The 7,874-nt window shown below is 34.6% G+C and overlaps 1 non-coding gene and 1 pseudogene across 1 annotated transcript; one reads left to right on the top strand and one right to left on the bottom strand.

Annotated features, from left to right (window-relative positions):
* Positions 1-339: 339 nt before the first annotated feature.
* Positions 340-5,553, bottom strand: LOC108660682 (uncharacterized; annotated as a pseudogene).
* Positions 5,021-5,127, top strand: LOC148764183 (small nucleolar RNA R71). The gene has a single exon (XR_016025009.1). It is a non-coding gene; the product is annotated as a small nucleolar RNA R71 (small nucleolar RNA).
* Positions 5,554-7,874: the final 2,321 nt, after the last annotated feature.

Here is a 7,874-nt window from a genome sequence, read left to right on the forward strand (position 1 = left end):
ATAAAACATGTAAATAAACTAACAAAATTCTAAACTACTCCCCCAAACTTAGAATGAACATTGTCCTCAATGTGATAAAAGAAAATAAAAGACAAGGGACAAGAATACTCCCCTCACTCCGAATCGATTTTTTTAACTTGCAAAAAGGGAAAATAATAATAATAATAATAATAATAATAATAATAAAGTAAAATAATAATAATAATAAAATAAAATAAAAATAAAAATAAAATAAAATGAAATAAAATAAAATAAACCAAAACTGAGTAAGGTTAAGAAGCTTGGGTTGCCTCCCAAGAAGCGATTCATTTATAGTCTTCGACTGGACTGTCTTGGACTCTAGGCCGTATCAAGCAAGTGAATTGAGGACTGTTGACGATTAATTTCGCCTCCCCAATAATGCTTTAATCTTTGTCCATTGACTTTAAATTTTCGACCATCTATCCCTCTAACTTCGATCGCTCCATGTGGGAATACCTCATTGATAATAAAAGGACCAGGCCACCTTGATTTGAGCTTTCTCGAAAATAATTTTAAGCGAGAATTATAAAGCAACACTGCTTGTCCTGGCTCAAAGCTTCTTGCCAATATCTTCTTATCATGCCATTGCTTCGTTTTCTCTTTGTAGAGTTTGGCATTCTTATAAGCTTGAAGGCGAAATTCATCAAGCTCATTTAACTGCAACAACCTTTGCTTACCTGCTGCTTGTAGATCAAAATTTAACTTCTTGACAGCCCAATAAGCATTGTGTTCAAGTTCCACCGGTAAGTGACAAGCTTGCCGAAGACCAACTTATATGGAGACATACCAATTGGGGTCTTGTAAGCAGTCCTATATGCCCACAGTGCATCATCCAATCTCTTGGACCAATCTTTTCTTGTGGGACACACGATTTTCTCCAAAATCCTCTTGATTTCGCGATTCGATACTTTTGCTTGGCCATTAGTCTGAGGATGGTACGCAGTGGCAACCTTATGTTTAACTCCATATTTTGCCAAAAGGGCATCAAAATATTTGTTGCAAAAGTGACTTCCCTCATCACTAATGATTGCCCTTGGAGTGCCGAATCGAGTGAAAATATTTTTCTTGATGAAATTCATGACCGCTTTCGAATCATTATGAGGAAAGGCTGCTGCTTCAACCCACTTGGAGACATAATCCACAGCTAGCAAAATGTATTTTTTGTTATATGAGGATATGAACGGACCCATGATGTCAATACCCCATACATCAAAAATTTCCATCTCCATGATGTTGTTGAAAGGCATCTCATGTCGCCTTGAGATATTTCCCACCCTTTGGCACCTATCACAATGCAATACAAAATTATGAGCATCCTTAAATAATGTAGGTCAATACACACCTGATTGGAGGACTTTAACAGCAGTCCTTGTTCCTCCAAAATGTCCTCCATAATCTAAAAAATGGCAATGGTGAAGCACACTTTGAATCTCTTCCTTCGGGATGCATTTTCTGAACATCTGGTCTTTACACTGTTTGAACAAGTAAGGCTCATCCCAAAAATAAAATTTAACATCATGCAAAAATTTCTTTTTCTGATGAAAATTTAAATCAGGGGGAATAATATTACTCACCAAATAGTTTACAAAATCAGCATACCAAGGAAGTGATTTTTTACCAACTTGAAGGATTTGTTCATCAGGAAACGTCTCTTTGATTATGGTCGAATCCTTACATTGAGCTTCAATTTTTAATCTTGAGAGGTGGTCTGCAACTTGATTTTCTGTTCCTTTTCTATCACGAATCTCAAGATAAAATTCTTGAAGTAAGAGGATCCATCTTATCAATCTTGGCTTAGCATCTTTCTTGGCAATCAAATACTTGATAGCTGAGTGATCAGTGTACACTATCACCTTTGTCCCCACGAGATAGGAGCGAAATTTGTCAAAAGCAAAAACCACAACTAAGAGCTCCTTTTCTGTCGTGGTATAATTTTTCTGAGTCTCGTTCAAAGTCTTGCTAGCATAATAAATGGAATGGAAGATTTTATCCTTTTTTTGTCCCAAAACAGCTCCCATCGCATAATCACTCGCATCACACATTAGCTCAAAAGGAAGAGTCCAATCGGGACTAATTTGATAGGTGCAAATATTAATCTTTTCTTCAATTCATCAAAAGCAACAAGACATTCATTATCAAACTTAAATGGCACATCTTTCTCCAATAAATTGCAAAGTGGTTTAGAAATTTTTGAAAAGTCCTTAATAAATCTTCTATAAAAATCAGCATGACCAAGAAAACTTCTAATACCTTTGACATTTATTGGAGGTGGTAATTTCTCAATTGCTTCAATTTTTGCTTTATCTACCTCAATGCCATTACTAGAGATCTTGTGCCCAAGAACAATACCTTCTCGCACCATGAAGTGACATTTCTCTCAATTAAGCACCAAATTTGTCTCTTCGCACCTCTTGAGTACCTTAGCAAGATCTAAAAGATAATCATCAAAATTATTTCCAAAGATTGAGAAATCATCCATAAATACCTTCAGGCATTTTTCCACCATGTCTGTGAATATGGCCATCATGCATCGTTGAAAGGTGGCAGGTGCATTACATAATCCAAATGGCATTCTTCTAAAAGCAAAGGTGCCATAAGGACATGTAAATGTAGTATTTTCCTGATCTTCAGGAGCAATAGCAATTTGGTTATAGCCACAATAACCATTTAGAAAACAATAATATTCCTTACCAGCCAAGCGATCTAACATTTGATCAATGAATGGAAGAGAGAAGTGATCTTTCCTTATAGCTTTGTTGAGTTTGCGGTAGTCCATGCACACTCTCCATCCAGTCACCGTTCTTGTTGGAATGAGCTCACTATTGTCATTGGCCACCACAGTCATTCCTTCTTTCTTAGGAACACATTAAACTGGACTTACCCATGAGCTATCAAAGATAGGGTAGATTATTCCGGCATCTAACCACTTGATGATTTCCTTCTTGACCACTTCCTTCATGATGGGATTCAATCTTCTTTGTTGTTCAATTGTGGCTTTGTGATCTTCCTCAAGAAGAATTTTGTGCATGCAAATAGAAGGGTTAATTCTCTTAATATCAGCTATGGTCCACCCTATTGCTTTCTTGAATTCTCTAAGTGTTCGCAATAACTTCTCCTCTTGCAAGCTCGTAAGAGCATCAGAAATAATAATCGGAAGAGTGGAAGATTTTCCAAGAAAAGCATACCTCAAGTGTACTGGTAGAGGTTTGAGTTCCAAAGTAGGTGGCTCCTCAACGGAAGGCTTAGAAGTTGGCACCAAAGAAGCTGAAATATCTAAAGACTCAAATTGATGATTAGTTCTAAATCTGAAGTGAGCATTCAACAAATTTGAATATTCAATAAACTCATCATCATTCCTATCAGAGTTAGCGATTAAACATGCTTCAAGAGGATCATTGGGATTTTTTTCTAAGAAAACATCATGTGTCAAATTGTTCACTACACTCACAAAAAAACAGTCTTCAGATGTCACAGGCAATTTTAAAGCTTTGAAAATATTAAATGTTACCTATTGGTCTTGAACTCTCAAAGTAAGCTCACCTTTTTCAACATCAATTAAAGCTCTAGCAGTTGCTAAGAATGGCCTCCCAAGAATGATTGGAATTTGCCTATCTTCTTCCATGTCAAGAATTATAAAATCAACTGGAAAAATAAATTTATCTACCTTGACAAGAACATCTTCAATAATTCCCCTTGGTACACATAAGAACGATCAGCCAATTGCAAAGTTACAGAAGTGGGTTTGCATTCCCCTAAACCCAGTTTCTCATAAATTGACCAAGGCATTAAATTGATACTTGCACCTAAATCACTCAAAGCTTTTGTAAAAAATAAATTACCAATAGTGCAAGGGATTGTGAAACTACCTGGATCTTTGAGTTTTGGTGGTAGCTTGTTTTGGAGAATTGCACTACACTTTTCTGTAAGGGAGACAGTTTCAAACTCACCTAACTTTCTCTTTTTGGAGAGGATGTCCTTCAAGAACTTGACATAACTAGGCATTTGTTCTAAAGCTTCAGCAAAAGGAATATTTATGTGTAATTTCTTGAAGACATCAATGAACTTCTAAAATTGCTTCTCAAGCTTTTGCTTTTGGAGCCTTTGGGGAAAAGGTTGTGGAGAATGGATGACTTGAGAAACTCCTTGATTTTCAGCCTTGACCTTCTCTTTCTGTTCGACTTCACTTTCTTTCTCACAAATTCTTTCATTATCAACATGTTCATTCTCAGGTTCAACTACTTTTTCATTCACCCCTTCAATCTCTGTTCCATTCCTTAAGGTGATTCCTTGGCATTGTTCCTTACCTTCAGGATTGATTTGTGTGTCACTAGGTAAGGAACCTTGAGGTCTACTATTAACGAAATTTGCAAGTTGTCCCACTTGAGTTTCAAGATTTCTCAAGGATGCTCCAAAGCTTTGAATTATCGCATCATTCTTGGATATATACTGCAAAAGTAGTTCTTCCACTTGGGGCTTCTTTTCAGGAAGTGGTGGTCTAACTTGCTATTGAAATCCCGAAGGCATGTTGGGTTTTGGATTAGAAGGCCCTGCATTGTTATTCCATGAAAAATTTGGATTGTTTCTCCAACCAGGATTATAAGTATTAGAATATTGGTTGTTCTGCTGTCCGTTAAAGTTCCCCACAAACTGAACTGATTCAGAATTGTATGGACATTGATCATTTGAATGGCCATCCCCACACATCTCACAAATTGAATTTTGAACTGCATGAACTCCCATTATGTCGATCTTTTTAGACAGTGCAGCCACTTGCGCAGCTAAGTTGCTCATTGCATCAATTTCATAGGCTCCAACAGCTTTTCTCGAACCCGACCTTTCTGAAGGCCATTCATAATTATTTGAAGTCATCTCTTCTAATAAATTATATGCATCTGCAGCATTCTTACTCATCAATGCCCCATCAGCAACAGCATCAATTGTGGTTTTAATTGACCCAATCAGCCCATTGTAGAATGTTTGAACTTGCAACCAATCAGGAAGCCCGTGATGTGGGCATCTTCACAGTAGTTCTTTAAACCTCTCCCAAGCTTCATACAAGGACTCACCATCAAATTGTGTGAATGAGGTGATATCGTTCCTCAACTTTGCAGTCTTTGCAGGCAGAAAGAATTTTGCGAGAAACTTTTGAGCCAACTCCTCCCATGTAGTGATAGACCCATTAGGCAGTGAATTAAGCCAACTTTTTGCTTTGTCCCTCAGAGAGAATGGAAACAGTCTCAATCTAATAGCATCATTAGTTACTCCATTGTATTTAAAAGTATCTCAAATCTCCAGGAAATTTACTAAATAAGCATTAAGATCATCACTGGGTAACCCACCAAACTGAACTGAAGACTGAATCATCTGAATATAGGCTGGTTTGATTTCAAAATTATTCGCATTGATGGAAGGTCTCCTAATGCTTTGGTGCAAACCTTGCAATAGAGGAACCACATAATCTCGCAATGCTCTATTTGCTTCAGGAACCACATTAACGGCATTATTACCATTATTAATGTTATCTTCAGCCATTGTCTGATTTGAAGCTGTAACTTGTAAATGCTCCCTTCGACGTCTTCTAAAAGTTCTTTCTATCTTAGGATCAAAGGGAACAAGATTCAAATTGTTTCTTCTTTGCATACAATAACCAAAGATATCTACAAGAAAACAAAATATAAAATTAAAACAAGAAAAATAAAATTTGAAGGAAGACTAAATTGCTTGGTATTAGTATTAGTAATAAATCTAGAAAAAATTCCCTGGCAACGGCGCCAAAAACTTGCCAGTTAAAATCTTACTATGTAAGTATACGTATCGAATAGATAGTATATTAGCAAGCAGAGTATCGATCCCACAGGGAATTGATCTAAAACTTTACTAAGTACTAAAATTAAAACAATTCAATCTTATCCAAACAATCAAAATTAAGTAATTAACTAAAACTGATTAACTGAAATTAAAACTAATAAGAAAAATCAAAATAATAATAATCTTGAGAAAATATCAAATTAAACAAACCTAGGATTATAATATCCCTCACACTTCATCTAAATCTTACCTCTCTTCCTTAACTTATTTCAATGGGTTGAATTGCTGACCTAGAGTCCTAAATTATTTATAAGGGTCTCCCGACTCGTCCTATAAAAATATCTATTTTAATCAAAACACTATATCCCTATGTGAATTGAAATTAAAACAGATTCATTAAGTTCAGGCTCTAATCTGGCTACATATGGCCTATAGGTATATCCCTATCCTATACGCAAATCAATTAATTTGATCATATGCTATCCCAATTTTAGTTTACTCTAAACTCCCTTTCCCAAGTTTGTTTAGGTTCCTAGGTCAATTTAATTGGTGATCAGGCAATTAAAAGCATTAAGAACAAATTGAAATAAACAATTCAAATTCCATTAAAATAAGTAAGAAAGAGATTAAAAACTTAAACTACATGTGAGTTCAATTGCAATCCTAGAGAAAGAAGTTTAGCTACTCATAATTGTAAAACAAAATAACATTGTATAAAATTCAACCATTAAAAGTATCAAGATAAAAGCTAAGGAAGAAAACAAAACAATATTCTCCGCCTTGATCTTCAAGTTTCAGCCTCAACTTCTGGTTTCTTGAATCTCCCAAAGGTTGTCTTCCTCTCTTTTTTAATGTTGTCAAACATATCCTATTTATACTAATAGACTAAACCTAAAGTTCCTTAAGCTGACTTAGGGTTTAATTGGGCTTAAAAGTATAATAAGAGGCCCAAAATTCAAATTGTCAATCTTTACAAATTTTCATTCCCGGTATAGTACGTCTACTATTTTCTGACACAATTTTCTCTATCTTTGAGGCAGAACTGGGCAAAGTGATCTTCACAAAAGTTGTAGCTCTGTCTCTTAGATTTCTACTGGGTGAAGAATCGCATAATTTGAAGTTCTGTAGCTCGAGATATGGCCAAAATACTGAAATATATGCAAGCAGATTCTAGGTCTTTCAACATCTTACTTTCCAAAATTAAGCCCAAATCACCTTTAATCCTACAAAAAATATAAAAACTAATCAATAATAAATAAATTAAAAGAAATAACATAAAATTAAAATAATTAACTTAAAAGTAACCTAATTATAAAAACAACTAAAAATAAGTAAATTATAATTGAAAATTGAGGACTTAGCTAATATTTAATAACAAAATTAGAGTAAAATAATTTTATAAAATAGAATTATCAAGGATTATAAAGCATACATGCATAATAGATTATAATTCAATGGAGATGACATTGTGATGAATGATATATAGTATAAGGAAACCCAAACATATGGTTGGAAATGATATGAATGATATGAAGTTATACACAAGTATAATAAGAAGGTTGACATGCACTATAAGAATTATTATATTGAAACTAGGATTGGGATACGGATGAATAAAGGGGGAATGTAGTCCAAGGCATGTGAACACATGGATTCCTATATATAAAGAGAGATGTTGACATTTGAAAATGCATGTATATATGTATATATGAAATTGATAATTTTACTAACTAAAGTGAAGAATGGTTCTTGGTAATTGGGAGATTTTGAAATAGTGTCCAGAGAGGTTAGTGAGCTAAAGTGTTAACGGACATGTAATGAACGATTAAAGTTATGAATGACTTTGAAAGTAAACCTTGAATTATTTAAGTTCTTAATGGAACTCTACTAGAGGAAGGGTAAGGACCAGTATAAGATGGATGAATCAAGGTTGAGAAATTTGGTATGGAGCAAATTAATAAAATGATATACATAAGTAAGTATGATATGTGATCGAAATCGGTATAATTAAGATGAAGTTATGGTTCAAATTTAATAATGGTGAT

Source organism: Theobroma cacao, chromosome 2 (assembly GCF_053813885.1).
Source record: "Theobroma cacao isolate CCN51 chromosome 2, ASM5381388v1, whole genome shotgun sequence".
NCBI classification, from domain to species: domain Eukaryota; kingdom Viridiplantae; phylum Streptophyta; class Magnoliopsida; order Malvales; family Malvaceae; genus Theobroma; species Theobroma cacao.